General features: G+C 39.2%; 1 protein-coding gene across 1 annotated transcript in view; it reads left to right on the forward strand.

Annotated features, from left to right (window-relative positions):
* The window catches only part of DLG2 (discs large MAGUK scaffold protein 2), a 984,977-nt gene that overhangs the window by 285,990 nt on the left and 677,703 nt on the right, over positions 1 to 21,284 (forward strand). The gene's annotated exons all lie outside the window — the stretch shown is intronic.

Consider the following 21,284-nt stretch of genomic DNA (forward strand, 5'->3'; position numbering starts at 1 on the left):
CTTGATCAGGATACTGATGTTCCTCTTGTTCAGTCTCTTTGTGATGTCTTCTTAATGTAAGTATTTGTACTCCAATTAGCTGCTTCTTCATTCATCCTCATTTGCTACTGTCTATAGGTTATCACTTTGTTCCAAACCATCCATATCTGCAATGTTTCACTGGGGAGAAGAGACACAACAGTGTTTTCATCTTGTATTCTACTTCTGTGGTCATAGCTTTGGGACTGCTTGGTTGTTTCTGTATTGTGTTCATAACTGACTTTTGAGACTGTACCACCCTGAAAAAAATATAGTTTATATCTGATGTTTTCTTCACTAGGATGCAAGCTGCAAGCGTTCCATCTTGGCAGGATTTGGGAATCTTTGACTCCAGAAGAGTGGTAGCTGTGGAAGTCCAAGTCCCAGTGTGTCTATTCAGTTGAGTCTTTGTTCTTTTGGTGTCAGAGAAGTCTGATAGTAACAGTTTTGCCACTTTCCTTAGTTAATTCCTTTAGATTGGTGGTTTGAGCCTAATTCTCTCTGAGACTGGTTGCAAGGGTAGCCTTTAAGCCAGTAGACTGAAAATCTGGTTGTTTTAAGCTGCAGCTGAATTTTTGCTTTAGGCCAGACTTCTGTCTTTTAAAGCATACTTAGCTACAAGTCATCTTACATGTACCTCTTTCTTATTCTTTTTGCCTTTCACTACCTTTTTGTAGCAGTGGTAGCTATTGAGATTTCAGATTGCAACATCTTGTTCTGAGACCATTTCCAGTAGTTCCTTTTTGGTCTAAATAACATTCATCATGAGACAAATATTCATTTATATGTCAAACATTAAATGTATATATGTTTATATCAGTTTATAAAAATACAAATATTAGAGATAAGTGTCAAATATTTAATTCATTTTACAGCAATGAATACATCTTCTTAGAAATCCTAATTTTACATTTAAGATGTAGGATACAATGAAGATTAAAGGTCCATATTCATTTTCTATGAACTTACTGACATTGCAAATCAGTGCAATTTGTTGCTGATATTCACATACAGCAGTGCACTGCTCACATAATGATACAGAAAATAGGGATGTGAGGAGACAATTAGAAGAGGTGAACTGGATTCACCTTTTCTCTCGGTAAAGTCCTTGAGTTTAAATGTACACAAAGCTTGACCCAGTATGGTGAATTACCGGCATTCCTTTGAACATAATAGTTCTTCATAAGTGAGTTTAGCACTGATATAGCAGGGGAAGATGGGGAGTGGCTGCTCAGCCACAAGGCCACTTGAGACCTAACAGTGTGTAGGGCAGGCTGCTTGCTTCTTGTCCTCTTCCTCCTAGTAAATGTGCTTTGAATTTGTCTAGATTGACTTCAGCACGCTCGAATGAACATGCCCTAGGTTGTGAAGGCATTTGTATTTCTGCATAGAAGTACTACAAAATTCAGTAAGATCCCAGTGTGGCCTGTGACTCTCATCTCATATAGAGAGGGATTCACCCTTTCATTTATATCTTTCTCAGCCTACCCAGATCTGCTTACATCTCCCTTTGTATCTGAATTCTGAAAGAGAGAGGGAACAGGCATAACATCATGTCCCCTGTGGTGCTTGCAAATTTATGCCTCTCTGATAAATTGCAGTTGTTAGGGAGAATGATCAGGGAATGGAGCAGATCACCTGGAGACACTCCCTCCCACACCAAGAGAGGGACAAAGAAATCCTTTTTGCTATCTGATTAAAAAAAATAGAGGCACTACAGAATGAAATTAATTTAGTGAAATGATGAGGCTGCAATAACAATATCCTGGCATTACCTTGCAGTTTATCCATCACAGTGCAACATCTCTGCATGATAACTGAGCAGCAGTGACATAAAATCAACAAATGCTGTGAGGTAGTAAAAGGATGTTTTATTGTAATTATGTTGTGATACCATCTCTGTCCATAGGAATGGTTCCTCTTCCAGCAGCTATGGCAAGCTTAAAAAATCAGGCAGTACATTTGAATTAGAAGACATAACCAAAATCAATCAATGTATGTATTGTAGCTGTACATTTACTACAGATGGTAGCTAGTTTTACTTCTAAACAGAAAACTGCACATGTAATAGTCTCAACATACTCAGGACCTCTTGGCATCAGCTACAGTAAGTTGATTGTAGGAATTTGCAATGAATCTCAGTGGAGCAATGTAAATGAGTAATGTTGCCATTACAATATACATTCCTATATAGATTTTAATTTCTATGTGAGCTCTATTTGTTTCTGAGTGGAACTGTATTGACACAGTATTTTGTCCATGTAAAATCCACAGTGTCTGCAATAACAATTGCCCAGTGGATTGCACTTCAAATATGATTATAGACAATTCATTTCTCCAGACCAGTAGAACATAAAAATTTACAAGTCAGAGCTGTTGTGCCCTTTTCCCTTGAATTTGCTGTGCACTTTGATACCATTTCTTGAAATATATCAGCAAATGTAAAACTGTTTCTATGACACCGAAAGAGTATTATAGTGAAAATTCATATGAAGAATAAAATTCAAGCACTGAACAGTGAAATGTAAAAAGTAACCAAAATGATGAATGTTCTTTCCAGCCTATACAATTCAAGTCTATTCAATAAATGCTTAGGATGAACTTAGTCACTCTACCTCCTCTTTCTTGTCCTGCCTTGAAATCTGTGCTAAGCATCTACTTACACCAGCACACATCTGTGTGTGTTAAACAAGCATGGATCCACAGTCACACCCATACATCTCCTTTAGCCCTGAGCTCATGTCCAGTCCCCCTCCCAGTTCTGGAGCTAAACCACATCTCCTCACTGCTAGTTTGTTGACTGCTTTGGGAGTCAAAGTAGAGCATGAATAATTGTAACAAAGTTTGATGCTGAATGGTAAGTCCTTTCAAACCTCCAGGGGTAAATAAAGGGATAAAGGAAATATCTGTTTCAAAGACAGAGAACAGTAGCTTTAGCTTCCCTGAAGTCAGAACAAGCAACTACTTGAACCAAGAATAGAAGCCTGGGGTTCACGACTCCAATGCTTAGTCTAAATTATGCCTAAGTAACACGAGCTTGTGGGAGTCATTAATCACTTGCTTTTCTTTCCCTCCACTTTAGAGCCCTAGAATATCTGAAAATAAAATAAAAGTTATATTCAGAAGGATAATAGATTAAAATGGAGTCTCATGACAATTAAAGAACTGCAAATAAGATTTTGTGTTGCAACAGTGTTTAATGAACTGTGAAAAATCAGGGAAGTATGGAGAGGTAGCTGAAAGGAGACATAGTATTTTTGGGGGCGTAGTAGTAAAGAAAGCACATAGGAAAGTGAATTCTATAAACCATCTCATTGAAAACTATTGTTGAAGAAGTAATTTTTAGGAATAATGACCTTGTGTTGGTCATCGTTGTCATGGTTGGTTCAATTTTGGAAACTTGGTCATGCCCAGCAGATCTGCCACGATTGCCATGTGCATTCCACCTTTATCTTGCGGGTATTTCCTGCATTTTTTTCCTAAATTTTCTTTGCTCTTTCTCATCTTTGAATTTCTGTTATGTAAAGATGGTTGATTTTCTGTCTCAAGAAAAAGTAGACAGCCACTGGCTAGCTGCCTTTTCATTATAATTTATGTGAATCTGAGTTTACACTGGGTGTAATCACTGATGAATATTCATGCAATCTAGTATCTTTGAGGAATTGTTTTCCTGTTTAATCATGCTTTAAAGCCTGTGATCCTCTTTCCTGTTGATAATGCTTCTTACCATATTTCCTGTTGCAAAGAGACTGAGCCACGCAAAGATGCTGAGCTTAGGTGGTGATCTGGGACATGGTGCAGAAGTGGGATGTGTTTTCATCTTTTTTGAGAGCTGAGGCCAATAAGATGCCTGGTGTTGTCTCTGGGAAGCTGATAAGATCAAATACTCCCTGATGCTGGGAAAGCAAAACAAGCAGTATATCATGGTTTTTCTCTGCTATTAGAGAGCAAGTCTCATTCACCTTCAAGGCAATGTCACCTTCAGCAGCCACTTTGCTTGTCACTCAGGTCACTCCCTAAAGCAAGAGTCCGGCCGTTCTCCAATTTCAAGAATTAATCTTTTGTGTAGGAGGAATTTAGCAAGCAGCACTGAAAATGCTTGCACCAAATTTAGTCTGGCTTAGCCTCGTTGTGCTGAATACACAAAAGGACCTCTCTGCCCCTTTCCTCCAATTGCTAATGAAGCTAATTGGAGTCTCTGGTTGCAGTTTCTGGGGGTTTCTCTGCCTCTGTGTGCACACAGTGGCACTAAGACAGGCAAACCAGAGATGGGGTTTTCATTTTACAGACCTGAACATGATGATGAAATATTTGTACTTTGGTATAGACTATCTATACTATGATAAGACTGGCATCTGTTGCACTTTTTAGGACAAAATATATTATATACTAATAAAGTAAATGTATTTTCTATTCTACTATGTTAATATAGTCTGTAATATTATAGCTAACCAGAAGCAAGCACATCGCGCTAAGAATTTTCAGCTTTTTTTCATGTCCTCTGAATTAATATTTTTTTTCTTGTTCTTATAGAGATTCTGTAGGATTTGTGTTCTATGGGATTTTTGGTCAGCTTCTTAGAGGGCTCAGACATGGAAAATGGCTCTTATATGGGCAATTATAGATTGCTGGAAGACACTTGTTTTTTGTCTCCCTGGGAATATTACAAACATAGGTACAGAAACACAGTCCTAACTTCACTTAACTGATCTCTACAATTCAATATCTTGAAGAAAATATTCCTGATGCCACCTTGGTTGTTCTGTTGGTTGGTGGTTCCCTTGTGCAGTCTTCATTCCTGTGGGCTCACTGATCACACGTACACACTTTTTCTGCAGATATATCATAACACTTGTTTTTTCTGCTATTTGATATATATATACACCATTGATGTGTACAGACAAAACAATTCTCCTTCAATTTGTCCTTCCAAAAGCAGCTGTGCACAGCTGTGTATTGTAGGACTATTTCTTAAAACTTAAAACTGCTGATAACTTTTAAATCAGGCAGTCTTTTTGTGTAGATGTTTAATCAATGACTATTTGGAGAAGGATTAGTGTAGTGTGTTTATTCCCCAGGCTCTCTAGAGTGTCCAGACACGGTATTCTTCATGTCATAGGAACACTGTGAGGGTGGTGTGGGATAGCATGGCAGTGCTGCAGGGAGTGCAAGAGGAGGGGCACATACATCTAGCTCCAGCTTTCCTTCGGGTACATTCCATTCCATTGGTAAACAAAATAAGTTCTTCCACTTGTGCTTCTGATATTTTGAGTTTTGGTTAAAACTGGAGTTTCTAGTATGCCAGAAATACACTTTATATAATGATTTCCCTTTCAGACTCCTCAAAGGAACTAGAGTAGTCTTTTTCTCAGAAAAAAATTCCAAACCTCATGCTTTCCTAAATTAGTAAAAACAAGAAAATTTTAGCATATTTTTTTAAGCAGCAATATTTTTGAGGGTTAAGAAAATATTATTGCCATCACAATTAACAATTAATTTTTTTAGGATTATTTTTGCTTCATAACTATCTCTTAAAGGATTCTGGAAAGGTTGATGACAGTGATCTATATAGCATGTTTAGAAGATTAATTTTTTCCCCCTTATCCTTTACAAGCTATTTGAATCTTCTGAACATATTAAGGCTAGATCCTAGCTCTTTGCCCAACTTTTCTATTCAGCCATTAAGCTCTTGACAAGATGCCTGAGTCCCACAGTAATTGAGGAGCCACAAAGACACCTCAGTTTTCAAATTAACTAGAGAAGTAGTAGTTTTAAATGTAAGAACATGCTTCTCTGGAGTAAAAGATTGGCATTCACCTCTACTGAAAGATGTTCTGGCTGTCTTTATGTAGTATGGTATGCTCATTACATTATTACTGACGTGTACAAAAAATTGAGACTTGGGTGCTGACCAGACAAGAAAAAAAGTTGCTGTCAGTTCTATTTCAAATTCATTTTGCTTGATACAAAATCTTTAGAATTGATGATGCCAAATATTGATCTCTTTTCCTCCTGAATTTCCATCTGTGCCTTCTCCTATTGCATTTAATAATTTTTTAAGCAGATAAAGAATTTGGAACAAAAATTTAGCTGAATGATTAGAGATTTTATTCTTTTTCCCCTCTGCAATAATTGCCTGAGAATGCGAATAATTAGTTCAACTGATCACAGGACACAGAGCCTGCAGTTCCTGAGTCCCTGCTCTATTGTCAGACACTTGCCTTGGGAAGTCATTTAATTTCTCTGCTTACAGTGGAAAACTGTAATTGCTAATTTCTCAGGAGTATAACATAGCTAATGTTAGAAGAGGATGGGGAAGACCTATCCCGTTCTGCTTATGGATGTACCCTATGGCCAGATTCATTAGGTCCTTTTCAAGATCCTGCGTTTCATAGCCATTTCTTAGCCTGTCCATTTCTGGCCATGATCTCCCTTGATCAGACATTGGGGTTTTTTCTCTCTCAAGCTTCAGGAACCCTATTTCTGCTTCTTGATGTTGTGTTCTGACAGAGTTCTTCCATCTCAGTATCTAGGGAGACTGCACATAAGTTCTCTTTCTGACCTAGGATTTTCTTTTCTCCCCCCTTACCCTGCTTTCCCCAGGAGTTTCTTCCTCCAATTCCCTCAAAGACCTGGGTTGCGTGGTCTCCACAGCTACTACTTATCTAGTCATTCCTAAGATGTCCTTCTTTCTTCCAGCTATTTTTCCAGACTTTTTCCTCATTCTTATGAAACCAATTCTCAAGCAAGTTCTTGCCTCCATTTCAATGACCCAGCATCCCTTCACACATGTAACTCATTGGTGTTATCAAAGGATTCATTTAACTTTACATAAATAGCTTTGGCCCAGTGACTGACAGGCAACATGACCATTGTTCTTCAGTGCACTTGTGAAGCAATAGACACATCACAACATCAGTGTGCTAAATATTATGCACCTAATTCCTTAACTAGGGCATCACAATTCACAGCCTGTGCTGCTTTTCTAGTCCCAGGATATGGACTGGAGCCAGCTTCTTTTATTATTAATAACATCAATAACTACAAACTTTTTGAGTTTCCTCTGACTAAATATCTGCATAACTGGGTCTCATTTTTACAATATCAAAGCAAGTTCCCTTCTCTTTTTGCCAAAAAATGTATCTGTAGTCCTTTGAGTAGTGGGCTTCCTTTATCCTGCCATACAATGTCTCTCAAGCTGGTCTACCTTAGCTTTCATAACGTCCCATGAAATAAGGCAAAACGTCCAGTAACAGTTCACAAAATACCAGTTTGTTTAACAACCCTCTTTGTCTACAGTTCTCACTTGCATTTTTCTGAGTTTTTTCCCTAGATAGAAACTTATCCATTGTGTTGTCATGGATTTCCTGTCACTCCAGGTACTAAAGTTGGGATCTTCACTTGCTGTGCTACATATACATGCCAACTTGAGGGTGATAGATGCCTTCTTACCAGTGCAATCCTTTTCTTTCTTGTCCCCATGATGGGAGAGGTCTCCAGATCCTGTAGCTATGAGGAATGTAGTGATTCTTCATATGGAAGGGATCTACAGAGAAAGCAATGGTTCAAGAGGAAAGGTGTCCTTGTCCATCCTTCCCAGTACCACACCTTTACTCACTTCACAAAGCTACATCTTTGTACCAGAGATTCCTCTGCGTGCTGGGTCTCCATATCTCTTAGTCATTCAGTCTCAAACAAGTATAAAATCCCAACACCTCTTGAGTCAGGCACATTGTAGGAACACTTTGCCACATGTGAACAAAGCTCTTGATAGAGGGTCTTTTATGGTTTCTGATGACTTTCTCACTAAAAACTGTCCCCATGAGTAATTTCCTTTTCCTTTTCCTTTTCCTTTTCCTTTTCCTTTTCCTTTTCCTTTTCCTTTTCCTTTTCCTTTTCCTTTTCCTTTTCCTTTTCCTTTTCCTTTTCCTTTTCCTTTTCCTTTTCATTTTCCTTTTCCTTTTCCTTTTCCTTTTCCTTTTCCTTTTCCTTTCCTTTTCCTTTCCTTTCCCTTCCCTTTTTACCTTTCTTCAACACATGCATGGACATAAAAAAAATAAATGGCTTTGAAGAGCCACTGTGAAGCAAACTTTTCAAGAAAGTGAGTGCCTTAGAGTAAATTAAGTCTGGATAACAAATTTCTCAGACTCCTAGATCTTTGTTCAGAGCTACAGAGAATACTTTGAATACAGGTCTTTTCTTGGCATGCTTAGTTCTTTTACTGTTTTAACTTTTACATAGAAGTTCTAGTACTTGGTCTAGCTGATTATAAAAGAAAGTTTTTAATTTTTCTCTATTACAGAAGCTATGATATCTTATGGATAAGATTGCCCCTATGTTATTAGAAACCTTCAGGGTAAAGTAATTCTCACAGTAGTACAAATAATCTTTGACTGCACTCTTGACTTCCCTGGCCTCTCACAAGTGTAACAGAGCAAAAAGTAAATCTACACAAAGTTAGATGTGGTTCATTTGCTGAAACATGCTTTTTTCAGAGACTCTGTTAATGGCTGATTCTATGTTACAGAGGAATATGCATTCATTAATTACTATCTCTAAAAGAAAAATCTGGACAATTAAATATATGCAGCTACTCATAAAAATCCTAGAAAGGCAAAATATTTGAAACACACGTTTGTCTATCTTCTTTCAGCAGAGGCTCACAGACATACAGATGGCCTACAGTAGGTCTGATCCTTCCTAGGAGCATCAGAGTCACTATGCACTCGTAATACCCAATACATCCTTATCTGTTTCTGTCCAGAGACTCCCAAACACACTACTGTGACTGGATGCAGCTGCTCAGCAGCAGTTGCCCATGATGTACCCAAAGGGTACATATTTATCAGGATTTTTTATGTGCAAGTGGCAATTTTGTTTTGCAATAGATTTTTCAAGTAGGTGCCCAGTTGTGCATTTGCACGTGCCAACTTCTGATTTCTACCAGTGTGGTTTGGCCATGGGGAAGAGAAAAAGGAAGCAAATACTTAGTACAGGTAAAAAGGATTGAACAAATTCTCACTAACTTATTTCCTGAAAGATTTCTGTGGATATTGTCTCTTTTTTAAGTATTCCAGTAGCAGTTGAGTGTGAAAATAAATAAAGTTCTCCTTCAGGGAACAGAGGGGGCTTTTGAGGAGTATCCCAAGAGCCAGGGTGGATAATATCCAACCAGAATAGCATAGCATAGCACAGCATGACATTAATAGAATAGAGTAAAGTAGAATAGAATAGAATAGAATAGAATAGAATAGAATAGAATAGAATAGAATAGAATAGAATAGAATAGAATATTTCAATTGCAAGAGACCTACAAGGACTATCTTGTCCAGCTGCCTGACCAGTTTAGCGCTGACCACATAAAAGCATATTATTGAGGGCACTGTGCAAGTTCCTTTCTAATACTTTCTAATAAGGCTTGGAGCATCGATCTTTTCTCTAGAAAGCCTGTTCCAGTGTTTGACAATGCTCTCAGTAAAAAAATGCTTCCTTATGTCTAGTCTGAACCTCCCCTGGTGCAGCTCTGAACTATTTCCATATAGTCTATCACCATATCCCAGAGAGAAGAGGTCAGCACCTCCCTCTCCTCTTCCCCTCCTCAGGGAGCTGTAGGGAGCATGCCCTGGGGCAAGACTGGATGGAAAGGAAAATGTGTTCCAGTAAGTATTGTCTGACTTTGCTCTTCAAATGACTGACTTATTTGTATGGTTTAGTTTTCTTTTACATTAGACAACACATGCCTTTTAAAATGACATGTTAGTTTATGCCAATTTTTAGGCAGAAGAGTACTGTCAGGAAGAGATTTTCACATCTCAAACTAAATTCCAACATCTTTAACACTTCAAAACCTCTAGTTTTTTTCCTAGTTGAAGGAAGGATGAAGAAAAAAGAAAACTCTGCATTGCTGTTTTCACCCTGGCAATAATACAAGGTTTTTCTTAAATTGTCTGTGCAGATGGCTGTCAGATTTATTGGGTCACTTACTTGCTACCATATCATCTAGTTCAGGTGTCAGAACTCTTCGGGAAAGGAAAGGCATGCACTGTTAAAAGCTGTCATGGAAGTTGCTCAGCAATGACGGTTTATCTCATGCCCTGCTGCTGCTGCAGTCCCCTTTTTACCACACAGATCCTGGTACTCCTGGGGGGGGCACAGCATGGCAGCCTGGTGGCATTTGACTCGATGTGAGAGGTTTAGAAGTCATCACTTCCATGGGAATGACCCTCTGTCAGGAAGCAGGATCTGGAGCATTGCAGGTTTTCTGGAAAATCCCTGCATCTGTTGCCTGGTCACCCTAGAGGAAAGGAGAGGAATAGAAAACAGATTAGCCTGTGTTATGAGATTCAATCCTTTTATTGATTGCCTTTAAGGGATGCTTTTCATGGCACAATTAGCCAGAACTTTGGATGTAAATCCTATTTTAGACATTTTTAAGGCTGAGTTAGCAGTAAAGCACACACTTGCTGTCAGCATTCAGGCCAGATTACTGAAGCAGTCTACAGCCCATCCTCTTCTGCTGATGCACCAAGTTCTCCCATGACTGATGTGCTTCTTTAGAAATGTCTTCCCTCCCAGCACAGGAAGTGATCTTGAACATACATAAGCCAGTGAAACACTCTGGGTTTGCCGTGGAAATGCTATTTTTGGACTAATTAAATGGTCAAGATACATGTTGTGTGTAACCCACTAAGTGCTTTTAACATGAGACTGGATTGTTGACCCTTAAGAATCCTCAGTGAGTGCCAAAACACAGCTCTGTAAAGAGAAGCAAAACATTTCTATGAAGGGGAATGAGTAGACTTGGAACCTCTCTCTGTGGGTAATGTGCCAAGAGAGGGACAGGCTCCCAGGCACTCAGACAGCTGGCACAAAGGATCTGTAGTGCATCCCCTGTTGCTGTATTTCAAGCTGTGATGAGAATTAGGGAGAAAGGCCACCTCAGACTGGTTTGGGATGGACACTGAGTCCTACATTGTGCCTTGTTTCTGGACAAAGCACTTTGATAGTTACTATATAGTCACTCCTGATTGAACCTCACAAAACATTAACCTCATTAATATTTAATATTCATATGTAAATCACAGTCAGCCAATTATTTTTCTATGCAGCTTCAGCAGTTTCATAAGAGGCTTAGGCTTAAGTACCTTAATTTGTCTTTCTGAGGAAGGTGAAAGTGTTAAAATGAGCTTTAATTTGTTGTTCAGTTGTCTTTCCAGGTTTTGTAGGAATCTATTGAAAGATGGTCAGAAGAAATGAGTTTATTTTCCTTTTATTTCCTGCAAAAAGCAGTAGAATTGTTGATCTTGAAGCAAAGACAAAGCTTGCTAGTCTAAGTAGGTAGTCTCACTTCACTGACCTATTTACACACCTTCGCCCTCCCGAAGACATTTTGCTCTTTTTGTAACTGCATTAGCTGCAGTCTGTATTAATACATTCGATTATTGTATGTAATTGCATATCTAGAGTTAGAAGTTAGCCTCTTACTAATAATTGCTGTAATTTTTTGCTTTAAATCTGAACTTGTTGTTCAAGGTTATGATGACAATTTTCTTTCTCATCAGCTCTGAAGCAGATACAGTGCATGATAGCATAGGATAAAGTGTGTAGCAAAATGCTACTGTGATCAGACTGTAGCAAAATGCTACTGTGATCAGACAAGGCAAAAAGTGTGAGGGTTTGAACCAGAAATTGGATAGATGATGCAAAATCTAACAACCCAAGAAAGTTGTGTGGTTTAACATACTTCTCTCTGGTTGAAAGAGTTATTTGACACACAGGACACTTAGATCCTCTCAATTTGCTGATGATTTCTCAAATATCTGACACGGTGGGAAAATTGGCAGCACTTGTTTTTCAATACTTCATTGCCATTAGTACCCCAGAGCTGGTCAGAGTGTGTGTAATGTGGTTAAAGCACTGCTGAGTAATGCTGAGAGCAGGGGAAGACCACTTATCTGTGCCAGCCAGACGCGTGGAGCTTACAGCTCTAATCGGCGCTCCCGAGCTCGAGCAGTGCTTGGAGCACTTGGTGTTAAAACTGCACCAGCACTTTCACCTTGCTAATGACCCTCATCTGCAGTAAGGTACCTCTGCTCTTACCATCATTTTCTTGCCACCTGAACTTCACTTTGCCTCTGCTGAGCACGTATTGACTGATAATAGAACAGACACTTTTCAGAGCTACCATACCTGCCTTCATTCATTTTTAAGGGCAGTAAATGCATTGGTTAAGCAGAGGGTGCTTTTATTTGTTGGGCTGTTTGTCTTTTAACCTCTTCAAAAAACACAAGCAAAGCACTGCCAGGTAAGCTTCAGAGATTTCTCTGCAGACACAGAGGTATTGTCCTCATGTATCACTTCCAACTGCTCAAAAAGCTGTAGTAAAAGGTCTCACTGTGGATTGGTTGTGTGTCCTCTCTTCTGAGTAAAGGCAGCACAGTTTCTATGTACTGAGAATTCATACAGGGGACAGTAGAGGGGAAAGTACTGTCACTGAAGTACTTGTTTCATAAGAGTAAGTAAATGAATGTCACGACTGGGATAAAAATAATTCATTTTTACATGCTAACCTATTTCTTAGCAATTTTTGGTATTTCAAGACATTATCAAGTTTCTGGTTTGTTCCCTGTTATCACCTATAACTTCTCCCTCATCTTGAAGGCATGATGTTATTTTTTTAGGATTATACTTGGACTCGCTCGACATATTGTCTGTCCCAGTTCAAATTCAACCTGACATCCCAAATGCAATGAGGTTAGTGGTTTCATTGTAGCCTCAAGTGCACAGTAGTATGCTGCTGCACATATAATTCTGCTAAATTTGGACTGTAAGGGGGCCCTAGCACTGAGTTACTATGGAAACAGAATTCTTCTTTTCTTTAGAAAGAAATTCCCCCTAGGTTTAGTAATGTGAAAAAATTCCCAATATTAATGCCCTGCGATGGTTCCTTTCATTATCCTTTTGTGTCTACACTTTCTTAATAAGAGTTTAAAGATGACTTTTTTTTTTTTTTTCATTTGTCCACTTAATATTTAATTTGGTCATTGGGTTTTCATGGTATTTTATCTGAAGGAAAAAAACAGTTTTCTTCTTCCCCCAAAGCTGTTTGGATAGCTATATGTATGAGTGTTAAGGATTCATGAAGGACTTGACACAGTCGCAGTGCTGAGCAGAGGACAGGCAATGCTTCCTCTTCAGTTCAATATGTAGGCACAAGAAGAATCTCTTCCTAGAATGTTATCTCATAAGAGCTGGAATTCCTCTGCTCATGACATTCATCATCTCACCCAGGTCCTGGGATGAAAGATTTTACAACAGAACCCAGTTAAAAGACTTGCAGGATAGGAAACTGTAGTTTCCCATCCCTGGAAGTCTTCAAGGCCAGGTTGGATGGGGCCCTGAGTAACCTGATCAAGTGGGTGTCATCCCTGCCCATGATAGACTATCTTTAAGGTGTCTTCCAACTCAAATCATTCTGTGATTCTATGATTCTATGAACAGAGTGCTGTGTCTTATGTGAATTGGACATACTTGGACATGACAGTGCTTTTTCCTGAGACTATATTTTCTAGAAATATTTTTGGGAGCAGGCTTATGAGGGACTGTGGGAAAGTCCCATGGCAGGAAAGCTGAGCTAAGCATGAATGGAAGGTGCCATGGTACAGAAAGGTACAAGGAGGCAAAATGGGCTGTGTGTAGAGGAAGAAACTGTTAAGAGCACGTAGCATGAGCAAGCAGTGGTGAGAAGGGAAAGGACCGTGGGAGCAGGACTTGAGAAGAGAGGGAAATTAGTAGACTTTTGAAGGAGAAGCTCTGAAACTTGATTTAATGTGAGGAATAGCAGTACAGGGAACTGTAATTATGTTTGTAAATGTGCAGTTCTCCAATGGATAGACTCAACAGCTGGTTACTCTTTTGAACATAACTTTATATTCTAGTATAAATACTTAAATTTTTTTCATGGTCTTTCAAGTTTATCTCTTCTCCTTATAAGGCTCACTAAAGATGAATATGTTTTTAAAAAGCTGTTTTAAGTCATGAAAAAAATGCTGAAGAGAAATATTGAAACTCTTTTCATATAGTCCAGCTAGTCTTCAACCACAACTTGTTACTCTTATGTAGTACTCTATGTCTTGAAGGGCCTGGTTTGTAAGACCATACAAAGAAAAAGAAAGTGAGATAGTTACACACTTAAATTCCATGAACAATTTCTGCTCCTTCCAGTAAATACAAAGCAAATTTAGCATTCTTGTATAATACTTATGTAAGGGATATGTGGCACAGAACAACAGCACATCCTTGGAAGAATATTAGCATATACATTTTAAGTTAAATTAATTTAGATGATCTTCCTTTTGCATATAATATGGGGCTGTAGATCTTTCGGTCAGATATTGTGTGCTGCTGAGGGGATTTGCATTGTCCAGGGGCGTCAGGGAGAGTGTTATCATTGCAGAGCATCCTGGGGACAGACAGACAGTAAAAGCAGCTCTACCTGCAGCCAAGGAAGTTGCCTTGGGAGTAGATTCCTGTTTGTGGCAAGTCTATTATGAAGCATGAGAGAAGCACTGTATGTTAGAGCAAGGTCCCCTTCTTTGGTTCCTACTCTAATTTATTGTAAAATACCAGTAGTGAGAACCAAGTAAGCACTCCAGTCTCTTAATGCTTGTCCAGGGCTGAATTCCTGGGCAGTACTGTACACACATGTTGCTGGTGTCAAGGGAAAACAGCACAGGATGGGAATTGCAGCCTCATGCAGAGGATTTCAATTACTTAACCAAATCCCATGTCCCTGAGGCATCAGTCCTTACTCTTTTGAGGACTCTGTTACTAGTTTCTCCAAGTAGAGATTGACTATCATTGCCTTTTCCAGATTTGGCAAAGAAATGTGTTGTGAAACTCAACTGTTCCACCCTGCCCCAGGATTTGTTCATAGTTGAATGCAAGTAGAGACATTTGGAGAGGTTTTCAAAGGTGCAGTTGGTACATAGGTTTTTAATTTTTCATTTACTGATGCTAGTGAAAGACACCTTCTTGTGCTGTTGGGTTGAATAGGTTTGAACTGGTTTGTATAACAGCAACGATGTCTAGGACTTTGCTGTCTTTCTGACTCCACCTGGAAAATAGTTTTAAACAATAGTTTAGAAGTTTAGAAGAATAATTTCGTAGTTTAGAAGAGAATAAACCTATCAAGTGACATGCAGGCAGCTACTGTTCCCTGGCAGTATTGCTGTCACTCCTTTTCTCTTAATGATCAAAGGCAGAGAACTCTGCATTAGGAAGGCTGTACAGTAACCTTGGAGAAAATGATAGATTTAAGAAATTTAATTGCTGTAAAAAATGAAGGTGGTTGTGCTTAAATGGTACACTACAGATAACAGTTTCTCTCTGTGGAAGGTCTTAGTTTCATTCTGAAAAAAGGTCAGAAGTATGTTACAGGTTCCTGTGTTGCCAGTTTATCAGAAAATTGCAAAGGAATAAAAGCTTTTATAAACTTATTTAACATCTTGTGAATTTGCTATTCTAGACATGCTGTCTGAATCCTCCTAATCAAAGTTTTATTAACCAGAAGTTGAAAAAACTGCAGACATAGATTTGGGGTGGGGGATGGGGTTTTGTTTTAGGTAATGACACTGCTATGGCTGTTTGAAATACCATGTATACTAAATTGACTTTTGAAATTAATTTCAGGGATATTAACTTCCAATAAGTGCATAATTTAATTTTGATTCAAAAGAATATTGATGTCACCAGAAAGTATCTACCAGAAGTGTTACAGCACAATTCTTTTAAGCTGCATGAAGCTTAGCAAAGTGGTTAGAGGGAATCAGTTGTGTGCTCACACATTTCAACACTTAGTAATTTATAAAACTTCCAGAGATACTGTAGCATTACTAGGAATCCAAGTACTTTGTCCACTATGACTGCTTTCTAATGCATTTTTTCCAATCCTTGGTGTGTTGAAGAATCAGAGTTTAGTCCTAAAAGATGTTGTGAAACAGAAATCCTTACCAAAGGGAGTAGATACACCATGAGCAAGAGCAGCGCAGGATTAAGGAATACTCCAAGCAAAATTCACTCAAAACCAGACTAAAATCTTCATTCAAGATCCATTTCTATTTCTCTCATTGAAATGAATTTATCCAAAATTTATCTCATTGAGAGAAATAGAGCTCTCTACTAAATGCTAGAAGACCATTGTTACTTCAGCAATATACACTTTGTATGGCCAGTTGTTGTGCTGAGCAGGTAAGCAAAAGCAATTGTCCCTATAAAAACAGTGTGAGTTACAGCCATGGAGCAGACAATGACAACTAGAACAACTAGCCAGGCTCCCTGGAAATCTGTAAGAACTTTTCTGACTTTCTTAAGGCCAATTACTGAGTAATATGTTCGCAGTTGCAGGAGGTCTGTGTGAAAAGAAAATGCTTTGGAACCCAATGCCCAATGATTATATGCATTAATTAATGAGCCCAGTTCAGTATCTCCACCATATAATCATTCTTCTTGTCTCCACTACGTATGATTTACACATTTTCCATTTATCTGGCAGTGGTTCTTGTTACTTTGTAAATATCAAGATTTGGACTAGACATCCTGAAATCAAGTGTTATGTGCCTAAAACCCTTCGGCACAGTGAAGCGATTGGTAAGTCACAGTATGGGCTTAATTCCCCACTGCATTAAGCCAGCTGTGCAAGCACATGTGGAAGAACTGGAAAAGGTTAGACTTTCTCAGAAACTGCCATGAGGAGGTGTCAGAGTTCAGAGAAAGGTTCAAGCACTTACTCTAAACTCTCATGACTTGCTGCTGCTTTACTCTTTAGCTAATTCAGTTCCACACTAGAATGGGCTGAAAAAAGGGAAACACACCTGTAGGTTTCTCAGCTCTCACTCTCTTATTCCTCTCCCATGATGCTTAAACCATGTTTTCATCCAGGGCTTTGATGCTCATATTGCCATAGCACCCAGGGAGCCTTACACAGGCATCAGAAGAGCACAGTACAAGCACAGATTAGAAGGCTGTCACAGTGCCAAAGACCTTACAATTGAGGTGAAAAGCCTGGGAAAACAAAGAGAGGCAAGTGGGTAGCTGGGTAACAAAAGGAAACAAGAAGCTGATGGTGGCTAGGCAGAGGAATCAGCATACAAGAGGCAAAACTGGGAGATTTGTTTGTTTTTTTAAGATATAGTGTGGAAACAAAAAATTTTTTGAGCATTTAGGAGGAAGAAAATGATCTAGTTTGGAGATGTTAAGGAAACCTTCTCCCAAGCATTCCATAGAGCATGAGAAAAGGCACAGAAGGATTATCTGGATGTTTAGCAGTGGCTGTTCAGTTCAGAGGGAGAATCTCCCTCTGCCACTGAATTAGAGATAATGGCTGAGGACAGCACATGGAGAGTGTTGACAGTGTTGACACTCCTCTATTTGAGGCAGCAAGGAAGTGGAAGCCCATGCTGGGAGTGTGACGAGAAGGATGATAAAGTCCAATTGATGAGCTGGAAAAAGAATCTTATGACAGTATTTAGGATGGATCTGAGCAGGCCAATTTATGGTCTGTCATGGTCAAAAAGAAGATAGTATTTACAGAGATGATGAAAAATGATCATCAGTCTTGATGGCTAGTACAGACTTCACCTTGGAGACATTGTACATGGAGAGTTTAACAACACAAGGGCAGGGAAGGAAAAGAGATTTAAGAGAGAATGAAGTTTTTCTAAGGCATTCAAAAATCAGTAGCATATTCAAGAGCAGAATTTAGGAGTGCTGAATTCCAGCACAGAGCTCTGCTTGCTGGATCACCCATTGCTCAGGCAACAGCTTATTTTTGTAGCTTTGTGAACTTAGTGTGAACTTTGCATGTTTTTACAATACCATAATTTGCAGGGCTCCAGACTGAGAGCAGATGAGTCACATTGTTTAGGCAGAAAGGAATGTGCCACAGAGCCACTTCTGTAGCACAGAAAATCTCCTTTCCCCAAGGACGAAATCCTCTCTCCTCCCACAAAGCAGCTAGCACATTTCAGAGCTCCACATCGACTGGCAAGTACATGGCTTATTTTGGCATTTAATTTCAGCATGACTGCTTAAAGATAATAAAAAACATTAAAGCTGTCAATATTTTTGAATGACAAAGACAGAACTGAAACCGTTACTCTCTTTTTCTCTTTCAAGTGACAAACATAATTTGTATTATGTGTCGAGTGTAACTTACTGCACTACAAGGAGAAACCTTTCCAGTTTGCTTTAGCCATATGCCTGCGCAGACACAGTCTGTGTCCCTAAATGTGTCTTTGCAGCGCCAGGAGGCCCTAATCTTCAAACAGGATTCTTACACACTCATTATTTTGAAGTGATATTTTGAAAAGTAATAGAAGAGGATGACAATTTTAAGGGCTGCTCTAAGCCTCAGTACAGCACAGGAATTCAAGCTGGTGCATTCCTTTCATCTTTTCACATTGCTTCCCTACAGTATTCTCCTTTTAAAGAGAAGCTGGAATTTTCCAAGGAATTCAGCTTTGAAAAACAGGTTTATGTTTGTGTAAGCAGGGGCAGGTCCATCTCAAAGGCAGAGTTGATGGTTCTGTGTGCAATTTCACTCTATCTTTTCTGTCTGGTCAGCTTTTACCCTCCACGTCACACACTGCCCACACCTTCCCATCTTCAAACCATGCATGGTTTGAAGCACCAAGCAGAACAGATCTGTCATTGTCAGAAACCCAGATATTATGCTCAGCATCTTTCCAAAAGTTCTCATGCTGTTGTAAAGCATGTGAAACAGCTTCAGTGCTGCAGATTCAATTTCAGAGGATGAAAAAAAGAAGCAGCATTTTCATTGCGGGGTAGGGTAAATTGTGGTTAGAGGTATACTTTAAGCAGGGATATAGGTCAATGAGGAACACTAAGAAATGGACTCAAGTAAAATACATCTACATCTCTAAAAGGCAACTATTAGCTTTCTGCCCACCTCTCTTGGCACCATTCCAACAATTTTTTTCCATCATGAAACTGCAGGAAGGGATTAAGCCAAAGAAGTGATTAAGTTTGTACCACTTGATTTTCAGGAGCAGTCCCTATCTTGCTTTAATTTTTCACTATGTCCATTAACAGATCTGTATCATTATTTAGATAATTCCATCCTGTTATGTTTGATTTCTTGCTCCCAGTCCTCCAGTGAGATGAAGTGTTCATTCTGCTATTGCAGTTAGAAATCTAATTCCCAAACTGAATGATTCATTGTCAGACAATGCCTTCCCTGCCCCCCCAACTTTTACTTTCACTGCAAGTTTCCAATTTGAAGCTCTTGTTTGAAGAGAGATTAAAACCATTGTATTCAGATTCTTTTATGAGGTCTTGCCAGCAGCATTAGTATTGCTCTTTTCTCTAGAACTGTTTTACTGAGTGTTTTATAGGACTAGGATTGCTTTCTCAAGACTTCATGTTGGAGGTTCACAGTCAGTCTATAATCGACTAATGTCCCATTTCCCCTCCTCCTTCATTTAAATCAACCCCTCAATGACTTATAGAAGGCATACTTTTATTAATCCCTTAAGTCTTATTTTTCTTTCAGAAAGGTGATTTTTAAATTGTATTTTACAGTGAAAATTCAATCAAAAAGCTGCCATTTTCAAATATAATGTGAATGTTGAAAGCAGTATGTAGCTCAAGTAGCATAGCTTTAACAACAATCTGATCTGTGAAAGACCAGAAAAGCCCTGGAATAATCACTGATTTATTAGAAAAAAAAAAATGTATAGAAAAAATAGCAAACCTCAGTTAATTTTCTTGGTAGGCTTGCTAGTTTATACTTTGCTGAACTATTATTAAGAAAGGAGGAACATGTTGCCAAAGCTCTGGAATAAAGTAATTTAAACATCTTTTAGAAAGCTGCTGGAAATCACATCTGCGCTTTGTCTTCTCAGGAGTAGCACAAGCTGACTATCAGTGTGTTCCTCAGATGGCCGAAATCACTTCTCAGGACATGTTTGCATTGCAATGATCTCTCACTGTGACTTGTTGCTGTGCTGTTAGCAGCTCTATCCTTCTGCCAGCAAGGGTTCTGCTGATGAGGGTTTATGTAGGTTTGCATCTTTTGTGCGACACATCCCAGGGATGTTAGGAGCATCTGGTTATCTCGGGAACAAGCTGAGTTGTATTAATTCCCATGGGCAAATCTTAGAGGATTAAGTGCTAAGTAAACCAGAGAGGGCAGAAGTTCAGTGGAGTGATAGAAGAGAAAAAATGGTTCTTCCAGTAGATAATAGCTTTTGTGGACATAAATACATTATGAGAAACACGCACTTGACAAAATGTCTACTTGCAATGAAAGCAAATTTTAGTCTATTTGCAACGTTCATCTAAGTTTCTCAAAAGTGATTTAATTTTCAGAGATTCATGAAAAGCAAGGGAACGCACTCTGTATATCTATATATCTGCTTAGCAGCAAAGAATAAGAAGCAACATATAAGACTAAGAAGCAGGGATTTATATGGGTGATGGGTTGGGCTCAAAGAGTTACAGTAAATGGATTTACATCAGGCTGGAAACCAGTCACCAGTGGGGTTCTCCAGGGCTCAATTTTAAGGTCAGTGCTCTTTAATGTTTCCATAAATTACCTGAATGCAGGAGTTGAATGTACATTAAGTAAATTTGCCAGTGACATGAAACTGGGAGAACCTTTGGAGAAGCTTCTACCTTCAAGGTAGGAAGGTCTTACAGAGAGATCTAGATATGCCCAGAGAATTGGGCAATCCCCAGCCATTTCAAGTGAAGAGCAGCCCTGTAGATAGACATCTGGGGCTTGGGTTGGTGGCAAGTAGAAAATGAATCAAGTATGCCCTGGCAGCCAAAAGGACCAACTCTGCCCTGGGGGGCATCAGGCACAGCATGGCCAGCCAGGCAAGGGAGGGGATTGTCCCTCTCTGCTCTGCACTGGGGCAGCCTCACCTTGACTGCTGGGGGCCGTTTTGGGAACCAAAACATAAGAAAGATGCAAAGCTATTGGAGAGTGTCCTGAGGAGGGTGACCAAGGTGGTGGAAGCATCATGAGAGCAAGACACACAAGGAGCAGCTGAGGTTTGTTCAGCTTGGAGAATGCTAAGGGGTGACCTCATTGCAATCTACAACATCCATAAGGGTGGCAACAGAGGGAGGAGGAGTTGCTGGTCTTCTCTCTCAGTGGCACCAGCAATAGGATGTGAGGAAAAGGAATAAATCTGCATCAGGGTCCAGACTGGATAAAAGGAAAAATTTCTTCACTCAGTGGT

The sequence above is a fragment of the Vidua chalybeata genome, chromosome 2, assembly GCF_026979565.1.
Source record: "Vidua chalybeata isolate OUT-0048 chromosome 2, bVidCha1 merged haplotype, whole genome shotgun sequence".
NCBI classification, from domain to species: domain Eukaryota; kingdom Metazoa; phylum Chordata; class Aves; order Passeriformes; family Viduidae; genus Vidua; species Vidua chalybeata.